The sequence below is a fragment of the Sinocyclocheilus rhinocerous genome, unplaced genomic scaffold, assembly GCF_001515625.1.
Source record: "Sinocyclocheilus rhinocerous isolate Xijiao unplaced genomic scaffold, SAMN03320098_v1.1 scaffold714, whole genome shotgun sequence".
Classification (NCBI taxonomy): domain Eukaryota; kingdom Metazoa; phylum Chordata; class Actinopteri; order Cypriniformes; family Cyprinidae; genus Sinocyclocheilus; species Sinocyclocheilus rhinocerous.
Genome location: NW_015646165.1, coordinates 1,193,703 through 1,216,407, shown reverse-complemented (window position 1 = coordinate 1,216,407; position 22,705 = coordinate 1,193,703). Strand labels below are relative to the sequence as shown.

The 22,705-nt window shown below is 36.0% G+C and overlaps 1 protein-coding gene across 2 annotated transcripts in view; it reads right to left on the bottom strand.

Moving 5' to 3' along the window:
• The window catches only part of LOC107707027 (solute carrier family 41 member 1-like), a 79,130-nt gene extending 56,638 nt beyond the window's left edge, over positions 1–22,492 (bottom strand). For both annotated transcript variants that reach the window (XM_016510902.1, XM_016510903.1), the window contains exon 1: positions 22,381–22,492. The gene's annotated coding sequence lies outside the window, so the exon portion shown is untranslated. The remainder of the gene's footprint in view (positions 1–22,380) is intronic.
• Positions 22,493–22,705: the final 213 nt, after the last annotated feature.

Here is a 22,705-nt window from a genome sequence, read left to right as displayed (position 1 = left end):
GCAAGCGACAACGGTGTACCAGCTCTAATGCCATGGCCAAAGTTTGAGCAAAACATGCTAACTGTTCTGTCTTTGGCTGCACAGACGAGCACAGAACAATATTTAGAGTCCCAGCCTCAGAGGAGACAAGAGAGCAGTGGATTTATTGATTTAATTATGCTACTGTATATTGCTGCTGCCACACATGTGCTTCGGATGCGTAAAACCTTATATCTTAAGTTTAAACTCATATGGTTTAAAACGCATGATTTCAGCGCGATAAACATGATAATCAGAACCAAAACAGATGTTTTTAGCAGATACCAGCTGTAAAGGCACAGCTCTATTCTGGAAAAGGGGGCGGGGAGCAGCAGCTCATTTGCATTTAAAGACACAGGCCCGAAAAACAGCGTGTTTCTGCTTCCACTCAAAATTGGCATTTTCAAAATTATATAATAAATTATCTGTGGAGTATTTTGAGCTGAAACTTCAAAAACACATTCTGGGGACCCCAGAGACTTATATTACATATTGTAAAAAGGGGCATAATATGTCACCTTTAAGTCTTTTTGACTTTCCAGTAAAATATATATTTTAAAAATCTTAAAAAAGATGCATACGATATTACGGCTTTTCATTGATTGTATTTGTAATAAACAATTCTAATTCTTTTCAAAGGTTTAGGTCAGTAAGGTTTTTTTTCTTGAAAGAAATTAATACTTTTATTTAGCAAGAAGAAATTAAATTGATCAAAAGTGACGGTGAAGAGATTTTTATTTGTATTTCAAATAATTGCTGTCGATGAACTTTCTATTCATCAAAGAATAATAAAAATAGACGTATCAATGTTTCTTGAATGTAATGTCTGCTGAAAATTCAGCTTTACCATTGCAGGAATATTAATATCTTGAAGTATAAAAATATCTTGTTTCAAAAGTGTTTTAGATATTACACTGGTCAATTAGGCTTAAATACCCATTAAAATACTATTTTTGCAGTGTACACTATAAATTTTCCTTTAAAAAAAAAAAAGAGTTGGACTTTTAAAGATGTTTATTCCTCTTCACTGAGCTCAAATGCTACTTACTGAGCCTTTGTAAAGTTTCATGTGACAGTATTGCTTGTGCTTGATTGAACAGACCCACATTCCATGCAATTGTCTTATTGCCGTTCTTATAAAATCACTTACCAGTGCTTACTAGTATTTGAATTACTGCCAGAGTGTGGCTTCAGTCTTGAGGGGTTAATGCGGAAATTAACTTCAGTTTTTACTATGTGATTCAGTTTTAGTAATATTATGTAATGATATAACACTATGGCCACGTACACACTGCAAGTTTCAGGAGTGACAACCGCATTTAAATGCGGGAGTGTGAGTCCCGGAAATTATCGTTCCATGTGTGTACGGAACACGACTCCCGAAACTGCGATGAATGGCAGTGTGTTCACAAGGTTCTTAGGTTCAGAATTTGGTTTGAAAAATTGGCTTGAATCTTGGATCTTTTCAGCCCACTAAAATATTTTTTTCAGTATCCTGTACTGTACCTGAAATGGCAACATAAACAGTGAAAAGGAGAAAAATATTCTACTCAAATTTTTTTTGAACATGTACTATGGTAATACAACGTTTTCGGCCATGTACTAATACCATGTTTTTAGAAAATGGGATCGGCGTTTTTGGGGGCATGTACAATTGTGGTCAAAACTTCACATACACTTTGCAGTATCTGCAAAATGTTAATTATTTTACCAAAATAAGAGGGATCATACAAAAGGCATGTTATTTTTATTTAGTACTGACCTGAATAAGATATTTCACATAAAATACTTTTACTGAAAAAAGACGATGCATTAAGTGCCTGGAGGTGAAAACTTTTTGAATTTGAAGATCAGGTTAAATTGAACTTAATTTGACTTCTGGGAAACATGTATCTTCTGTAGCTTCTGAAGAGAAGTATTAAATGAAAAAAAAAAAATGATGATGATGATAATAATAATAATAATAATAGGCAAAATAAAATTTTTTACACATCTTCATTCTGTTCAAAAGTTTACACCCCTGGCTCTTAATGCATCATCCTCAGTCATACAATCATACAGTCATTGTTGGAAAGGGTTCACATATGCAAAAGATGCGGCAAAACCAAAGAATTTAAGGGAACTGAAGGATTTTTCTGAAGAACAGCAGGAAGTTTAACTGTTCGGGACAAACAAGGGACTCATGAACAACTATAACAAAACAAAACACACACACAAACAAAACAAAAACAGCTGTGGATCATCCAGGTAACAACACAGTTTTAAGAATCAAGCCTATGTAAACATTTGAACGGGGTCATTTTTATAAATTCAATTATGTTTTTCTCTTGTGGACTAATACTATATGCAAACGTCTTTTATGTGAAATAGCTTACTCACACGCATTTTGTATTTTGGTCAAATAATTAATATTTTGCAGATACTGCATAGTGTTTGTAAAATTTTGACCACAACTGTACTTAGTACTATGTTTCTGGACATGTACTGTTGTAATACCCTATTTTAAGGTAACAATATATTTTTAGGTTATGGTACAATTTTTTTTTTTTTTTGGACATGCACTACAGCAATACTATGTTTTTAGGGTATGCTTCTAGGTTTGTTGGACATGTGCTATGGTAATGCCATTTTTTTGTTTGTTGTTTTTTTCTGGTCATGTACTATAAGTAATACCATGTTTTCGAATGTACTGTGGGATCACCATATTTTTTAAGTCATGGTATGGTAACAAGGGTTTCCTTTTTTTTTTTTTGGACATGTACTATACTATAGTAATAAATAAATTTTTAGGACATGGTACCACCATGGTCTTTTGAACATGCACTATGGTAATACCATGTTTTTGGAAATGTACTACAGTAATACCATGTTTTTAGAACATGGTATCAGCCCAGCTTTTTGAACATTTATCACGTGGTGCAGAACATGGTATAAGCATGTTTGTTTGAACATGCACTACGTACAGTGATATCATGTTTCTAAACATGCATTATGGTAATACCATGGTTTTTTTTTTTTTTTTAGGTCAGTTCAGCATCATGGTGTATTCCAAAGTATCAAAATATTATTTCTGATACCATCACTGTATTGTCTATAGTACTTTTTTTTTTGTAAGTTTTTGGATATGTTAAAACTATTGTATTCCTGAAGTACCTTAGAACTCTTGTCAATACAGTAGTATGTGAAAAGAAGTAAAAGACTTTCACTTAAGAATAAACTTCTGAACCCACACCACAAAGTTTCTCCAGTCGCTTCTGTTGTTCTCCTCGGTCGGTCTCTCACCATCTCAGGTGTCATTAGCTGCCCGCTCTATTGTACTTTTCTTTTTATTTTCACTGTAAGTCTGTTTACAAAAAAAAAAAAGCTTCTTTTGAAATCCAAAAGAGAGAGTGTGTGTGAGTGTGTGTGTGTGTGTGTGTGTGTGTGTGTGTGTGTGTGTGTGTTTTGTTTCTCCCTCAGACATTCTTATGGAAGTCTCTGGCAAAATATCAGCCCTGCTCTGGCAGCTCTTGTTCTTTTAGCTTTTTTTTTTTTTGCAGCAGGATGATTCTCTCTGTTCACAATCTGTCTCTCCATCCCTGCAATGGTCATTAGGATCAGTATTACAAAATACAGTATAAGGATTCAAAAGCAACGGATGGAATTCAGTTTAAGCGTGCTGTTGCGTGACTGCAGAGAAAAGCAAACACATGCTTATATGGACCGATAGAGACACATGGTGGGTATCTGGCTTGGATGGCTCTTTGTTTACTAGCCTGACATATGATGTTCAGTGTTAATGTTTTTTGATCAATTAATTGTGAACAGCTCGACTGAATTTGTGGAATATTTTGCAACAATGAACAGCAGCGCATTTGTGCCGTAATAAAACGCATCTCTCAGAAGTGAAAGCATGCGTGTGTTTCTGTCCACCAGTTGATCAAAGATGATTGGACACCATCTTATTCTGCTTTACCAAAAAGAAAAAGAAAATACTCTATAAATAATGTTGCGGCGCTGATGCAGACAGAATAATTCGTCATTTTGTCTTAATGATGCATGAAAATACACATTCATCTCTCATTTGCAGGATGATGAATAGAGTGTGGCCTGTTAAATTCTGTCATTCAGCCCAGTACACACTACAGAGGTTAAAACTATTCACAATTACAAGCACGAACACAATAGAGGCTAAAATGTATGGTCTAACAAAAACCACAAATGCTTCGGCTGCTGAAATTAATCTTTCATGACCAGATTTCATCTGGAACTGTGGAATATAATCACGGCATATGTTCAGATTTCTCTCCTTATATAATGTATACACACAGACCAATAATGACAAACCACTGGTGCATTACAAATGCTTATGAAACGGGATTGTTTTCTTGCTCCTTTGCTATATGTTAAGTGTCATCCACACCGATTTGTACAATTTAGACATACTATATGACACATAATCTATTGAGAACATTTTAGTAGACCTAGAACATTTATGAAAACTGGGATGCAAAACATCATTAAAAACCAACATGATGTCATTATAATTCATACACTCCTAAAAATCAAGGTTCTTTATTGGCATGAAGAAACTTTAACATGGAATCTTTCCATTGCACAAAATGTTGTTTATAGTGGAGAAAGGTTCTTTAGATTACTTAAATGATCTTCATACTTAGAAAAATGGTTCACGTTCTTTGGGGAACCCAAAGTGCAAGTAAAGTGTGGTTCTCGCAAAGGTGCATTTTTGCATGTGTGCTTACACACTGAAATGTACAATATTTACATATTTACAGCATCTAAACACACAAAAGTTGACGTGTGAACAACTTTTCAGACAAACAAATGTTTATGTATCATTTGAGGTTCATGCAATGTTGAAATCATGGTATTAATAGGATGATTGTGACAGCACACACGTACAAATCAGTAAAAAGGTGATACATGTAAATGTTACACCATACATTGATGTTGTTTCACTTTTTTAAGAAATTGATACTTCAGTTCTGCAAGGACACATTGCATTGTTCAAACGTTAAGTTATTAAGTTACGAAAGATTTTTATTTGAGATAAATGCTGTTGTTTTGAACTTTCTATTCATCAAAGAATCCTGAAAAAAATTTTTTATCACAGCTTCCACACAAATATTAAGCAGCACAACTTTATTAATAATAGGAAGAAATGTTACTTAAGCAACAAATCAGCATATTAGAATGATTTCTGGAGTAATGGCTGCCCCTCACAAGAATAACTTGCATTTTAAAATTTATTAAAATAGAAAACTGTTATATTTAAAAAAAAAATTTTTTTTTTTTTTTTCCACAATATTATTGTTTTTTACTGTATCTTTATCAAAATAAGACCTAATTCAAAAACTTGCCAACTTTTTAATGGTAGTATATGTGAAAACATTACGTAAGAATTCCTATGAATACTAATGAGTTCACTCTGTAAAAATATTTGAAGGTATTGATGTCAAAACCTTGATTACATTAACATATGACCACCTAACCATCCGCTCACCTACATATCAATGCTATTCAGTAACTTGGGTTTCCCCAAGAAGGTCTATAATACCTATAGAATGCTATTTGTTAGATTTCCATTCCATTCATTATTCGGTTGCTGCATTATTCCCCTGCAAATATGGGATCTGAATACTGCCGTCTTTGCTCATGGGCACAGATGCAGGTTTGTTTTTGCCAATGACACCACGAGAATGTGTGTTTGTGTGGCTCATTTTGATCCCCACTTCAATCTTGGAAGAGCACGTATCAGATCCATGCTGAGAGCTTATAATAGTGTGTGGTAGGAGTTCAATTTACTTTCATTTACACCAACTCCAATAAGTCAAATTGAAATGCTCGCCTGCCATTTCCCAGTGCTGTATATTCAACCACATACAGTGAATATAAGTGGGCATGGGGTCTCGCATGATTGTGGGGGCTCAGGAAACAGCACCTCTGCCTTGGGCCATGCTGCGCTAAGCAAACATGTAATGAAGTTATGCAGCCTTAATGTTTTTTAGGACTGCAAGCTTTCAAACTACAGCTCCGTTACAGCGCCTGGCGGCTCCAATCCAGATGGATACAGTAAAAAGAGAGAACTCATGCACCACAAATCAGAATTTAAAACCCCATCAAGATAAATGACCATGTTTACAAGGTAAAATAATCCCGGGGTACAGAAAAGTTCTCCTTTTCTCTCTATTAACCAGGGACATATATTTGTAATTTAGCTCTATATGGACAAAACAAAGTCATCCACAGTTTACACAACAATGCAGTAAAACTGGATTATTGTATTTTAATACTTTTGTTGAGTACTTGGGCAAATGCTGTGCAACTTATCAAGAGCCTTTCACCAATGTTTGGGACTAACTAAAAGTTCAAAATGCTTTTAAAATTACATTTTTCAAAATTACTTTTCAAAATAATGCTGTTCCACTAAGTATACCTTGACAAAACAAAGGCATTGAATCAGTTAAATAAACCAAAAAAAAAAAAAATTATTTCGTTTTGATGCAGTTCCATAAATTAGGATGTATTCAGATCATTTATTTTACATCATATGAATTTATCACCCAAATTTAGATCATTCAGATTACAATTTAGTTCATTCTTCCAAAAACCCTTATTGCTTCAGTACAAAAGAAATATGCCTCTAATTTTATCCTATAACTAGATTAAAAAAATATATAAAGATACTGAAATATCTTAAGTATATTCGATGTAATTAACTCAAGTGTAGTTAAAATACGTTTCAAAAACATTTTGACTATAACTGTACGACTTTAAAATATGAGTAGCTTAGTACATTTGCAGAAAGCTTCCACAACACCCTTCTTTACTTCGATGTTTCACTAATAGTTCACCCAAAAATGAAAGGTCGTCTTTTGAAACCTTTAATCTGCAACACAAAAAAAGAGAACATTTTAAAGAATGTATTAGAAATTTCTTTCCATGCAATTACAAATAAATAAATAAACAGAACTGGAGATTTCAAGCAAAAAAAAAAAAAGATAAAATAAAATAAAATAAAATAAATATAATTGAAAAAGAAAGTTATACACGCACACACACATATATTTTATAGAGAGTAAGAGAGAGAGAGACATTTATGTGAGAACCGTATCAGTTTGATTCATTAATTTGCATCATTCAGACTATATTTGTGAACCACTGAAAAGATTTGACTCAAATCAGCAGTTCATTAATGAATTAGGCATGGTCACTTCTCTCAGGTTTGGAGTGTGAATAAATAATGACAAAATTTAATTTGTGAGTGAACTCCTTTGAAGTAAAGTTGTAAAGTGAAGTAATTGACCAACTATTTTCCTGTTTGACACTGTAAAGCTGCTTTGACACAATCAGTATTGTATAAAGCGCTATTCAAATAAAGGTAATAATAATAATAATAATAAACTGTTTGGAAAGGCAGGAAACTATTGATATTCAGAGCAGTGACATGCAATATAGTATGTTGGTACTTTGATCGAGTACCTATTGCCAAAGGTCATGAGGGACTATGTGCCTTCAGACGTTGCATGTCTAATGAAAACCATGGAGTATCATCTTTAGCCCATAATCACATGCTTTTTGTATTAAACAAACTCCCCTTCCATCTTTGACATGGGAAAGTGGTCACACTCTCTTATATTAAAGGCCTGAGCATGACTATAAAGAGGCTCTGCACGTGACTGCAACACTGCAAAATCAGCAGAATTAGTTTGTGTCTCAATCGTAGAAATGATGCCAACTCTGTCAGTCAGGTTTCAAACACCGGCCCAAGGCTTGCAAAGTCAGATTGAGTCCCTGTGATCCTGGCATAGGGTCAGAAAGCTTGTGGAAACAGTGGAGGGGAGGGAGGGGGGTGGAGAGCCAAAAGAATGCCCGCTGCCCAGAATGCCGCTCTGGTATCCAACCACTCTTATCAGCTGACTGTCACACCACTGTGACTCAGCTGTGTGTGTCCTTACATACTGTGCACTGGTCAGGCACTAGACACATGTGACTATACTCCGTCACATTCACAGGTATCATCACTCTTATACATGGAAAAACAAACACTCAGACTGGCTGCACACTTCGATTGCTTGGTCTAAACCGAAGTTCGATTACACTCAAACTCAAATGGATACCTGGACAATTTTCAAACTGGTCTCCGACCGCATCACAGCACAGAGACAGCGCTCATTAAGATAATAAATGACATTCGCTTACATTCTGATTCTGGCAAAATATCAGTGCTGGTACTACTAGATCTCAGTGCTGCATTTGACACTGTCGATCATAAAATACTTCTAGAGAGACTGGAAAACTGGGTCGGGCTTTCTGGGATGGTACTCAAATGGTTCAGGTCATACTTAGAAGGGAGAGGTTATTATGTGAATATAGGAGAGCGGAGTCCACCTAAGTGGACGTCCATGACATGCGGAGTCCCGCAAGGCTCAATTCTTGCTCCGCTCTTGTTTAGCCTGTATATGCTCCCACTAAGTCAAATAATGAGAAAGAACCAAATTGCCTATCACAGCTATGCTGATGATGCCCAGATTTACCTAGCCTTATCACCAAATGACTACAGCCCCATTGACTCCCTCTGCCAATGCATTGATGAAAATAACAGTTGGGTGTGCCAAAATTTTCTTCAGTTAAACAAGGCGAAAACTGAAGTCATTGCATTTGGAAACAAAGATGAAGTTCTCAAGGTGAATGCATACCTTGACTCTAGGGGTCAAACAACTAAAAATCAAGTCAAGAATATTGGTGTGATTCTAAGGACAGACCTTAGTTTCAGTAGTCATGTCAAAGCAGTAACTAAATCAGCATACTATCATCTCAAAAACATTGCAAGAATTAGATGTTTTGTTTCCAGTCAAGACTTGGAGAAACTTATTCATGCCTTTATCACCAGCAGGGTGGACTATTGTAATGGTCTCCACACCGACCTTCCCAAGAAGACCATTAGACAGCTGCAGCTCATCCAGAACGCTGCTGCCAGAATTCTGACTAGAACCAGAAAATCTGAGCATATTACACCAGTCCTCAGGTCCTTACACTGGCTTCCAGTTATATTTAGGATTGATTTTAAAGTACTTTTACTCGTTTATAAATCACTCAATGGCCTAGGACCTAAATACATTGCAGATATGCTCACTGAATATAAGCCTAACAGACCACTCAGATCATTAGGATCGAGTCAGTTAGAAATACCAAGGTTTCACACAAAACAAAGGGAGTTCGCTTTTAGCCATTATGCCGCCCGGCAGTTGGAATCAGCTTCCAGAAGAGATCAGATGTGCTAAAACATTAGTCACATTCAAATCTAGACTCAAAACTCATCTGTTTAGCTGTGCATTTATTGAATGAGCACTGTGCGATGTCCGAACTGATTGCACTGTATTTTATGTATGTATAATCATTTTCTATTTTTAACTGTCTTAAATTCATTTTAAATCAATTTTTAAATCATATTCAAAGTTTTTAAATTCCTTGATTTATTTTTGTGATTATTATTTTTTTTTATGATTATTTTACTTTCTTTTATGTAAAGCACTTTGAATTACCATTGTGTACGAAATGTGCTATATAAATAAACTTGCCTTGCCTTACACTACTTACTCTGTCTCTGCAGGTCTCTTTTCTCATTGTATTTTTAACACAAAACAGGTCGCAAAAATAGAAAGCGCCATTTGTTTGTTTTTCTCATGTTTCTGGCTCTTTGATTTTACTAGCAACAGCACAAAGCAGAAATTAATTCATTTTCTTGATAGTTCACCTTCACAAATTGGGTGGGCTGTTTTTATTCCAATTGCAAACCTCTGTAGGAAATTTTAGAAATTACTTTTAGAATTTGAAAAAATATATATCACTAACAAAATTTGCTATTTTTAAATATGTTTGAAAGATGTATCTTATGCTTACCAAGACTACATTTATTTTATTAACAATACAGTAAAAACATGAAATATTATTACAATTTAAAATAACTGTTTTCTATGTTAATATATTTTAAAATGTAATTTATTCCTGTGATGCAAAGCTGAATTTTCAGCAGCCATTACTTACCGTCTTCAGTTTCACAATCCTTTAGAAATAATTTACATTTAAGTTTCACAAGACACCTATAAATATATAAATATATTAAACTGATAGCTCATGATTTTGAGACTGATTGATGAATCTTCTGTCCAATTCGCTGAAAAGAATCAGCTCTCAAGAGTCATTTGTGAATCAAACTTCACTGATTACACCATACGTTTGTTGTTTGTTATGTTTGTCTATTAGCGAAACAGTCCAGACGTCATTACAAGGAAGATTAACAAACTGGAAATCTTTAAAATCATTTGGTTGCAGTGCTATTGTTGTTGTTTTAAATTGAACCAGTTCAGAATAAGAACCGGTTCTTGATTTCCCAACTTTACCCCAGACCCCTAGTTTCAAGTGGCCTCAGGTGCAATTCCTGGGTGCACACCTAATTTTGAAAATCAGCTTTTAAAGCAATCAAGCAAACTCAACTCTGATGTCAATGGACTGTGAAGCGCACTAAAACCATTAAAACACTCTCAAATGTACACACGCACTTTCGCAGAAACACACATGATGCATTTTCTAGTTTGATGGTTACTATGATCCATACAGTAAGCCTCATTCCTGCTTAATTGGCCCCATACCCACCGGTGGGGCTTACAAGATGTTTTACCTACACACACTGCTGTCAGCCAAGAGCAATTACTGCTGGGACAGTTTAGGCCGCAGGGACCCAGTAGGGAATGGTGCGGCACTAAAAAAAATCCCTCAGCTTCAATTTAAGCTACACAAATGTTCAGAGAAACTGAGATGCCGTGCACTGTAGGAAGTGGAGGCTTAGTTTTCAGAGTGATTATTTGAGCCACACTGTGTTGCTATATAAAAAAAAAGTGTTTTCAAACAGATTTAAATTAGCTGTTTTTCAATTCCTGTAGTAACACTCCACAGTGTTAACATGAAATAAACTATCTAGAGTTAAAGTGTGAAAGTAAGCATCTAAAAATTATGGAATTAACTGAAGTTTTCCGGCAAACTCTGAGGAAGAGTTAATCGTAATGCTAAAGATATATAAATGGCTTCTTACCACACTCCAGTATTCTGAAATATTCCAGTGGCATTCTGGGCGAAACTTTTGGTTTTGACTGACCACTGGCAGATGGCAGGAGTGATTGGGAAACCTGTTTGAAAATAATCATTGTTTTGCAATTCCAATAGTGTCTAGTGGCCCAGACTTAACTTTTTAACTGGATATAGAGTGCTGCAGGGATGTAGGCCAAAACCCAGAAACATTTTAGCAGTCCTGGTTCCATTTTATTTTATTTACTTGTTTTATTTATTTATTTTTTGGATTACATTTTTGGTTAAATGCCTAAAATAAACTGGCTAACATGACATAAGACACTTTTACATGTCTTGAAAAAGGTGGTTGCTAACAAGTGGCTAAATGGGACTACAGAGGTTGTCAGAGACATTAAACGCTATCACACAAGTAAACTCATCTTCTTACTAGTCCACTTTCACTGTTTTGTTTTGTTTATAAAGTTCTTGCAAACTATTCAAACTCAAAATTTCAGGGAAAATGTTTTTTTTTTTTTATATAAAGACTGAAAGAGTTGTCAGAAGCTTAATGGTGGTGACATAGTGTGGTTTGTTTATAGTCTGTGTTTACAATATACTAGTAGTGGGACAAACTACTATGTCACAAAAACTGCATTTGCATGCAAGTGCCTCCTCCTTACTCTACATCTGCTTTGTACCACAGCTAAGGCATCAGATCAGATTAGTTCTGCTATCCTCAAGACCAAAGAACTGCTGTGGTACCTTTAGATGAAGTTGTTTGGCGTTTTAAAAAAAAATCTTGAAAAGGTTATAAAATGATTGGTGAAACCAGACGTCTTGACAGGGGCCATAGATTGTTCCATTATAACAAAATGGAAAAAACATGCCACAATCCGTTCTGAAACCACACAACTGAACAAGAAGGGCAATTGTCAGAGAAGTGACCAAGCAGCCAGAACTTTCTGGATGAAATGGAAGAAACTGTGGATGTCTGGACAATCTCTCAGCGTGTCACAGATTTGGCCTTTATGTGTGAGTGGCTAGAAGGAAGCCACTACTGAGGAAGGCCAACATGAAGTCACTCAGTTTACCGAAAGATATATGACGCTACATTTTAGCTCTTTGTCTCGAGAGAAAAGCTCAATGTTTGGTGCAGTTGAAAAAAAGCTTTTCAAACAAAATGATGTCCAAGAATCGTTAATATTCTAGAATTGCCTGAATTTTTAACTGAATCCAATTAAAATAAGTGGTTAAAATTTGGATACTACCAATGAGCTTACTCAAGTAAATTTGGATTGGGAAGAATTGGTAAAAATTCTAAACATCAGAGAAGATGTTAAAGGACAACAATCAAAGTAATGAAAAGTGAATAATTCTGGAAATTAGAAAGGTTATTTAAAATAATATTTAAATACATAAAAAAAGATAAAAAATAAAATCTATTTTATTTTTAAATTATATATAGATGCATTTAATTAATTTTTTTATAAAAATCTAAATAATTCATATAATAATATAAAAATAAATGTGCTAAAGTTAACAACTTAGAACAAAGACTGAGGAAATAAAACAATTCAAAATAAATAAAATAATAAACAAATGGGTGAAGCTCTTCCCAAGGCACTATAAATGATTTGCAGCAACATTTATATGTAGTGTAACATGTCTGGTAGTTAGTTTCATGTAATATTACAGGTTCCAACCATTTATTTTGTACCAACAGGCAGAATTTTCTTTAAAAATCCAAACAAGTCAGAGGTTTAGGTAATTTTAAATGTGATTCAAACATCCAAGCATTTACGACAACTTAAAGTATTTTTTAAATTAGGTTTAATGTAATGTACCTGGTGTTGACGTCAAACTTAGAAGTCCCTGATGGAAATTTCGCACTGTCTGCCCTGTCCCACACTTCCAGACCCGCATTTCCTCTAAACTGCTGATGATGGGCACGGCCGGCACTTTACAGAGACCTGCCTGAGGTGTAAAAGAGCTGCACTCACTCACCGCACTCACCGGCCTGAAACAAGTAGCTTTTAGCATTAACACGCGAGTAATGTGTCACCCGCAATCTTAAAAAAAACTCTTTCATGATTCAACGCTCCTTCTATTCAGAATGTGTAAAATTAGACCCCATCATCCCAGAGATACAAACGGTCAGGTCACAGAAGTACTTCTGATATTTCCAGTCCCTCTGACCCTCTCGTGCTTGTGTGTAAACAACCCAGAGCAGCGTGTAAGTATGCCACATACCTCCACTATAAGCTGTAAGCACACCTGTGTACCCCCGAGCACATTGCGTCCCTCAGTGGAGGAAGTATAAACTAAAGTCTGTTGCTTACAGACTTTTGCCATATCTAAGTTAGTATAGGACTTGTCTGAAGTTACATAAACGTAGGTGTTTACCTAATCTCAGATAACCTCAAGGTCTGTTCCAAATGCAAACGCTGAGCAAGCACCTTCAGTCAAAATCAACAGTCACAATAACCAGCAATATTGTGTTGAAAGACCACACTGTATTTAACCACATAACCACAATCCACACTATGAATTGAAGCATAGCAAATCCTAGAAATAATTTTTTTTTTTTTTTGTCATTTCGTTAAAATACAATTGCAGTGTAATTTGTAGGGACAACTAGATTTAAAAAACTTTGGAAACATTTTTGCATACCTTGCAGGACCTAAGCATCCTGACCAGGCTGGCACATCGACAACAGCCAACCAATGTTACATGGGAAACCTGTTTGAAAACAATCATCAGAAACTAGATACTTGCATGGCTAGTCTATACTATGTAAATTTGCTATGACTAAAAAATTCTACATTCACATGATTGTGAATGCTTGTAAAAACTATCCACATCTTTGTCGAACTCTATTAGTAAACTCAAAAGAAAACTCAAACTTCATGTAAAATTAACCAAAATGACAGCACATTAAATCAAAGGTAATTTGATAAAACATGTATTTATTAATCCTATTTTGTAATGATCAACAAAGCAGGTAATGAAGCAATTATGAGGCCTTTTGCACAAAGGCAGTTTAGTTTTTTACCCAGGTAAGTTCGCGTTTAGTTTGTGCCAACTCTGAGTTTTCGGGCTCAAGAAGGTAAGCTGGTTTTGAGGGGGTTTCGTCGCCATGGTAACTTACGCTACATGGCTACCCTGCTCCGGAGCAGGTTTTATTCTGGGTTAGAGATCCCAAACCCAAACTGGACCAATCAGCTGTGAGCAAAGTGACATATATCTGATGCAATAAAGACACTCCCCGCTACAGCCGTTTACAGTGAAAGAATTTTAGAGACAAAATTACCCCTCTTTTGCTGCTAATTATTTATTATATTCATATTATATAAATTATAATGATTTATAAGTCATATAATATATTCAAATAATTATTATATGAACTGAAAATTAATATTAAACTTTGCAATTAAATTAGTATTAAATATTTACATAGCCTATAAATAATTTTAATATATAAAGCTTTTAAAATTACTAAATTTGTGTTTTCTTTTGAGCACTTTGTGAAACTATAGAAATTATTAAATTCAGTTGATTCATTTGCATAGACAGATATTTTCTTTCTGCTGCCTTCTCAAACTTTTGCTGCAGCAGCACTGTTTATTCCTGCCTTGTAAATGCATTTAAATTAATTTTTAATAATGACAGCTTTTAATCCTCAGCAGAGAAGTGAATTGTGCCAACTCTCGTGAGAAGTGAATCAAACTGACGTGCTCTATGTTCCCTGTGATTGGCTGTTTTCTGCACATGTCACTTTCAGGTGCACGTGCCCTAGAGTTAAACACAAACTCGGGATCAAACTCTGAGTTGACAGAGAACTTTTATATCGAGCTTTGTGAGCCCACTGAACCTGATCTAAACCCGGTTGGATTTGTTTGGTTTTGTCAATTCTAAACCTACTCTGAAACTCAGAGTTTGTTCAACTAGCTTCATCAACAGGCCTATGGTGTTTTAAGTGTTGACAGAAACATCTTTTAAACTGTCATAGTTTTTATTTTGTTTAGCGCTTTTCACACTCCATGATGTTTCAAAGCAGCCTTACAGAAAATTGTGCCACATAAATAATTTAAATATGGCATGAACGTAGCATGAGGCGAGCTAATCAAAGTATTCTGGCTCATACAACAGATAATACAAATAAATGCAAAAATGTGTACAGTACTGTTTATTAGAACTCAGGGGGTGTTTGGAACTAGATGGGTCTCTCTGTCCAACCACTCAAACACACACGTACACAGATGCACATAAACACACATGCACACGGTAAAGACGCGGTGAAAGAGCTCACTGTTTCCACTTTTATTTTCCACTGAATAAACAAACCTGTTAAGGGCAAACATGAGCCTCACCTTCAGAAAAGCACAGCATGAGGCACATTCATGAGGTGAAAACAAGCAAAAAACTAATTTCATACCAATTCCAGCCAATCATAAGCAAGACGATTGAATTTCTGCTTGATATGCATTATTGAACAAAACTGATAATTAATGAAAAATGCATTTTTTTCTCTTTGGCAATACATTACAGTACACAAACATCCACAATCTGCTTTACATTTGCAACAAATATGCCTCAAAAAACATGCAGCTATAAAGCTGGCTTTGCATTCGTTTAACCGCTCCCCGTTGAGCATATGTGAGTGTGTGTGTGATCGAAAAGCAGTCATCATGCAAAATGTTCCCCTGTACAAACTGCACACAGTGGGGTCCATACATTCATAAAAGTTCTTTGAGAGGGCAGAGAGCACAACTTTACCGCCCCAACATACAGCGTGCGTCTTTATACAGCTTCACCTTTGGCTCGTGATGTGAGTTGTTTTGAAAAAGTAAATGAAAAGTGAATGTAAATAACATAACACAGGCCTCATGTCCCTGAGCTTATAAATTACTGTGAAAAGTAGCACTTTATGGGCATTCTTTTGGCCTATACAAAACAGGCCCCCATCCACCCTCACTCACACAGAACGGGCCTCTCTCTCTCTCTCTTGTTCTGCTTCCAACTGTTATGTAAGCGGGATCATTATCACATATCTTTGAAGTGAAGCGAGGGAGGGGGCGGAGCTTTTCCAGCCCCTCGGTTTCATTCTTGTTTATAGTTACTGTTGTCACAGTGATAGCAGAATCCCTCTATCTGGGTCTTTAGTGCTTTTATTTCCTCTATCAGCTTTTTGTTTTGTTTTTTCGGACTGGTTCTCTAGGGATATTGGGTTTCTGTGTCGTTTTTTCTCTCTCTCTGTTCACCACTGTAGCTGGCAAACTGTATCTCTTCCCCCAAACTCTTTCCTGTTTCTTGCACTTCATATTTCCATTTCACACTTCACAGTCTTTTTCCTAATCAAAATTTAATGAGTGACTGAAAGAAATGAAAAACAGTGTGGAGACACATTCTGCAGCATTGACAGAAATTAAAGATTCAATTCAAATAGATATTTAAATAGGTAGAATCAGGAAGGGGGCCAACACTTTTTCACACCACTGTATATACAGTATATATATATTACGGTTTATGCTGTCTCTCGCCCAAAACTCACCACAATTCTAAAGTGTTACAGATGGTTGCAAGGGTGTTGCTATGCAGTTACTAGGGTGTTCTGGAAGGTTTTTTAGTGTGTTGCTAAATGGTTACTAGGTGTTCTGGGTGTTCTTTGTTGCTATAGTGTTGCTAGGGTGTTTTGAAAGGTTGCTATGCAGTTACTAGGGTGTTCTGAAAGGTTTTTAGTGTGTTGCTAAATGGTTACTAGATGTTCTGGGTGTTATATGTTGCTATAGTGTTGCTAGGGTGTTTTGAAAGGTTGCTATGCAGTTACTATGGTGTTCTGAAAGGTTTTTAGTGTGTTGCTAAATGATTACTAGATGCTCTGGGTGTTCTATATTGCTATAGTGTTGCTAGGGTGTTTTGAAAGGTTGCTTTGCAGTTGCTAGGGTGTTCTGAAAGTTTTTTGTGTGTTGCTATATGGTTACTGTGTGTTCTGTTTATGGTAGGAGTTTTATGGAGTGTGTTGCTATGCAGTTGCTAGGGTGTTCTGAGAGGTTTTCTGGATGTTTTCCAGGGCATGGATGGTTGCTAGGGTGATTAAAAAGTTGCTTCTGTATGTGGTTGCTAGGATTTTCTGAATGGTTGCTAGGGTGTTTTAAAAGGTTTTAGTGGGTCGCTACGCAGTTGCTAAGGTGTTCTGAGAGGTTTCAGCAGGTTCTGTGTGTTTTCATGATTGTAGGGCATCTCTATGTCAATACTAGGCTGTTCTGGGTTGTTGCTAAATGGTTTCTATGTAGTTGCTATGGTGTTCTGAATGGTGCTGTGTATTTGCTTGGCATTCTAGGCATTTGCTAGGGCATTGTGATGGCAGTGCAAGGGTTTTCTGAAAGGTTGCTATACTGTTGCTAGGGTGTTCTAAGCGTTTGTCAGGGAACTGTTATGGTGGGGCAAGAATAGTAGTGTACTAATACTACGATTACGATTAGTTCTAATACTATGGTGTTCTGGGTAGTTGCAATGTGGTTGCTAGGTTACCCTGAAAGGTTGCTATGTAGTTGCTAGGCTGATCTGAGTGGTTGCTATGCAGTTGATAGAGTGTTCTGAGAGGTTTTTGGGTGTTTTCCAGGGTATTTCTATGCCTTTGCTATGGTGTTCTGGGTGGTTGCTAGGTTGTTCTGAAAGGTTGCTATGTAGTTGCTAGGGTGTTCTGAGTGGTTGCTATACAGTTACTATGTTGTTCTGGTAACTTTACATAGCTTGAGTCCCCAGTTTTTATTTTTTTTTATTTTTTTACCTGCAGTTAAAAACTAAATCTGATCGCTTAGAGAAGGACTAGCACGCCTCTTCACAAAAAGCCGTACGTTTTGAGGTATCATTTATGTATGCTGCACAAACATTGTGGGTGCAAGACCTAAATTTAATACTTATGGTTAGGGGTTTGTTCAGATCAGTAAACCACAGCATAAGGAAACAGTCACAGTATCGCTTGCCTCAGCAAACACCTCTAAAAATGTAGGTCATCCATAACAGGGATCATTCAAGTTAGAAATACACTGTTTAATACACGGCTGTGTTTACTTTACAGGCGAGCAGATCTTTTTTGGGCTTTTTTCAACGATTGAAATTGGGTTTGTGGTGACACAAGTGAGTTTATTTACGAAGCAAACTTATTTGCAGTCTGAATTTGATTTTTATCCCTGCGGTGCCTCTTATGTGATTTTCACCACTCCTGAACAACTTCTAGGTAATGCTTCACAGAGTTCCTGCTATCAGATGTAGCAGGCGAGTCTATGAGGATCCCATGATAATAATGTAATTAGGCAAAATTCAAACACTTAACAGTTTATGTTAATTTATGCAAGACGCCTTTACCTCAAAGTCTTCTGAGGACATGATGAGGCCAGACCATACAGCATGTTTACAGATACTAGCACAGCTTTTAGTCAGACAACAGGCCTCACAGTACAAGCACGGTGTTTATTGAGAGAGAGAGAGAAAAAGAGAGAGAGAGAGAGATACAGACAGGGAAAAATTGGAGAGACATAGAGAAAGAATTGAGGACATACAGAAAAAGCTGCATGCGGGTATCAGTGAAATGTTGGAACAGGATCCTGTTGTCAGGAATTTTGGCAAAGTGCCGAAAGCCCCAGTGGCCACAGATTGAGGCATACTGAGGTGACAAGTCGACACTGGGGAATTTATAGAATACTTCATAGTGTGACTTATTCCCCCATAAAATGTATTGACTTTATGGACTTTACTATTAGGAATGTGGTATAAAGAGTAGGGACATTCTCATTCTATAAAGAATTTTATTGGGCATGAACCTGTGTAGTGCAGGATGAGTCAGCAAAAGTTTTAGAGTTTTCCAAAAGAAAAAATTTAAAATGTGTATATCTGCTGAAGGTAAATTTTAGCAGATTTTTTTGTAAGCCTCAAAGCTCACACAAAACATGTGTTACCAAATATGACTGTATAAGTGATTTTCCAAAATACAGATTTTTAAATGTGTATATTGTGAATTTGAGCAGATTTTTGTAAACCTTGAAGCTGACACAAAACTTCAGATCACTCTAAAGATGATAACTGATCAATAAAATAATATAAAATAAAAATCAATAAGTAGAAAAGACAAAAGCTGACATTTAGTCATGGCATTCATTGTTTCAAACACCAAACAGCAAGGAAGGAAATAAGTAAATAAATAAATACTTACATAAAAATGTATAAATAGTTAGTATATTTGTGATGTTTTCCATTTAAAAAGCTTTAAAACATCCTCAACCTTGAGAAGCACAAATGCATTTGATATTAAGACTTGTTTTCATTCTTTCAAACAAGACTCCATTTGAGGGTTTTTTTTTTCCTGCACAGCAATTTGAAAGAAAAAAGAGGCTGTAATTGTCTTCTATTCATTTCATTCATTCACTGGGGCCAGACTGAGTCTTGAAGGTAGTTTTCAAGGCACAGATTTTCAGAGCGTGCTTCGCCAGTCCTGTATTTGAGAGCGAGTTTTTGCACAGTCCCTAACTGAGCCAGAACGTGCTTGTTTTGAAATGTGCCGAGTGAAAGACCTGTGGAGCGTGTTTGGGCATGGGGATACAGGGGCCCCACAATACCCCTCCAAGCTATGAAGGGCCCCAGCAACACCCCCCTCCCATTCCTGAGGAGAGACAATCTACGGTCCAAATGGAGCTTTCGATGTGAGCCATGCTGTATTGTGCTAAGGAAATGTGACTAACCCCCTGTGTTTGCGCTCTCTATACGACCCCCTCTGTGATAAGAATAATATCATTTGATCATGAGAGACGGCTCCTTGGCTCTTGATTGGCCCAGTGCGATGACATCACGTTCATAACAGCATGTTAAAGGGGGTAAAAATATATTTGAGAAGGGACAGAAACAGCCTTGCTTTTGTACCTTTCTGTCCCCAAGAAGTGCACAAAATGTCCCGTACAGCATACACCTTGTATCACAGAGTATTTACTGTGCAGATTCATTCAAAACGAAAAATTTAGATACATCTCAGAGGCCACTAATTCCTATATTCGATCTGTTTAATGCCTTGTTTCATTTTTAAAAGCAATGGAGCAGACAAATACAAAAAACAGGAGTAGGAAGGAACCACAAAGGGCCTTCTGGTGCCCGTTTGTAGCCAAAGACACAACAACACCGATCTAATTTGATGTGTTTGGCAGTGACGGGGCATTGGAGGGCACAAAATGTACCAGTGTTCTCTCTCTCTCAAAAACACGTGAAGACAGACGCACATACGTATATTTTAATCATTAACTTGTCCAAGGAATGTTTTTAGGACTGCATTCACATCAACATCAATCAAACTCCACAAATATGATTATAAAGATTATGATCATTAGCAAAACTATGCACAAGAACACAAATGTTATGAGCCATGTGTGCTTTTAATGCTATAATATTTGTATGTATATGTATTTGTTTGTTTGTTTTTCCCCTACCGGTCAAAAGTTTGGAATAATTAATTTTTTTATGTTTTTGAAAGAAGTCTGTTATGCTCAAAAAGGCTGGATTTATTGCGAAATATTATTACAATTTAAAATAACTTTTTCATAATTGAATGTATTTTAAAATGTCATTTATTCCTGTCATGCTAAAGCTGAATTTTCAGCAGCCATTACTCCAGTCTTCAGTGTCACATGATCCTTCAGAAATCATTCTAATATACTCATTTGATTATCACTGGTTCTCAATCATTAAGAATGGTTCTTATCATTATCAGTGTTGAAAACAGTTATTCCTGCTTAATCATTTTCTGGAAACTGTGACACTTTTTTCTTTGCTGAATAGAAGCATTTAAAAAAACATATAATATTACTGTTTTTAATGAAACGATAAAAAAAAGCCTTGGAGAGCATAAGCGACTTTTTCAAAAACACTTTTTAAAAATTAATTATTCCAATTTTTTTGAACGGTTGTGTATAAATCTGGGTAAATGAAATTAAATGAACGTAAATGAAAATAAACAAACAAACAAACATCTACTTTCTATTTACTAATGTAGCTGATAAAAGAAACTTTTAGTAATTTTCTTTACCCTAGACAAGTAAAAACAAATCTTTGTCAAATGATACCATATTAGACTGTTGGACCCCAGATGCCCCTAAAAAGAGAAAAACACTCATTGTCCCAGTTCTGACCCAGTGTGCCAGCAACACGCAAAACACACACACAAACAGAAGCCTCATCATTCTTTGAAATCAGCTTGTTAGAAGCGGATGAGGTCGGCTGTTTCTGATGAGTTCTGACAGAGTGAATTAAACAGTATGCAAACAAAGTCTACCATTATCTATTCAGTGTTTTCTCTGGCTCACATTCTATTTTGGGCACAAAGACTGAAATCCGGAATTCATTCCTTTTGATGCAGCACAAAAGCATGTTATGTCGGCAGTACTTCAGGATAAGACATAATAGTTCTAACCGGGACTCATTAACAAAATGCAGTAATAAGCATAAGAATGTAATTTACAAAATTATATAAGAGATATGAAGTGTGTTCCCAGATTTAAGGTGTACCAGGAGTCTAATCATCTTTGCAAATTGCACAATGAAAATGTAATATAATACAATATAGGCAGTTATTATAAAGAAATTATAAAAAATAAAGGAAAAATCTGTAATATAATAGACTAATCACATTTATTGTTAAAACGTGGGTTGCCTAAATTCTTATTATCCATTAAAAGTGCACTGAGAAATGCAATTTTAAAAAGTTTTATGCAAAGAAATAAACTGCACTTCTGAGAAATATGATTAGAATTACTTATAATCACTTAAGATGAAGAATACAGTCCTATTAGTGGCCTAGAAATAACTTTTTCAGTCAAACACAGCAGATGGCTCTTTCATGTTGAGGTCACTTTATAACCTGCCAGGTCATGCAGTTGACCCAGTTACAACTACTAATATTAAAAGCAACAATATGTTTTCTTCATATAGGACTTTCAGCCAGTGCACAAGCCACATTACAAAGCATAAACATGAAGATTGTTGGGTTGAATTTCAATCATGTGTGTAGTTTGAGACAACAACAGATCAAAATATATAGGCCTGCAGCTTCAATCTGAACTGGTAGCAGTTAGTAAATACATTTCATGCATCCACACCGACAGGCGTCAGTGTAAAGTTCAAAACCACTGGGCCATTAAAAAAAAAAAAGAGCTAGCGAAATCTTTAAAATTGAATTACGTAAAATGAGGGTAGCCATTTTGAAGTAAAATGACCAGCCATGTCTTACAAAACATAAACTTCAAGCCAACTTACCTTAAACTCCAGTATCTTCCAGAGATTTTGTACTTGTCTGGTTGTGCACAAGCCAACCTGCAGTACAATCACATAAATGTGTGGATTCTCCAGACCTGATGGGGGCAGCAGAGAGGCTAATGCTGCTTCAGACAACACTGAACTCCTGTTGGAACTGACTTTGTAGCTAAAGCTTCCCTCCATCCCAAGCGCCCAAGTTTCCACAGTCTCAACTCTGAAAACAAAGCAGATTATTCAGTAGTGCTCAATAAACTTTAAAGCACAAGCCAGGACATTGACCTTTTTTTTTTTTTTTTTTTTTCAAAACTCATTTATGAAGGCATGG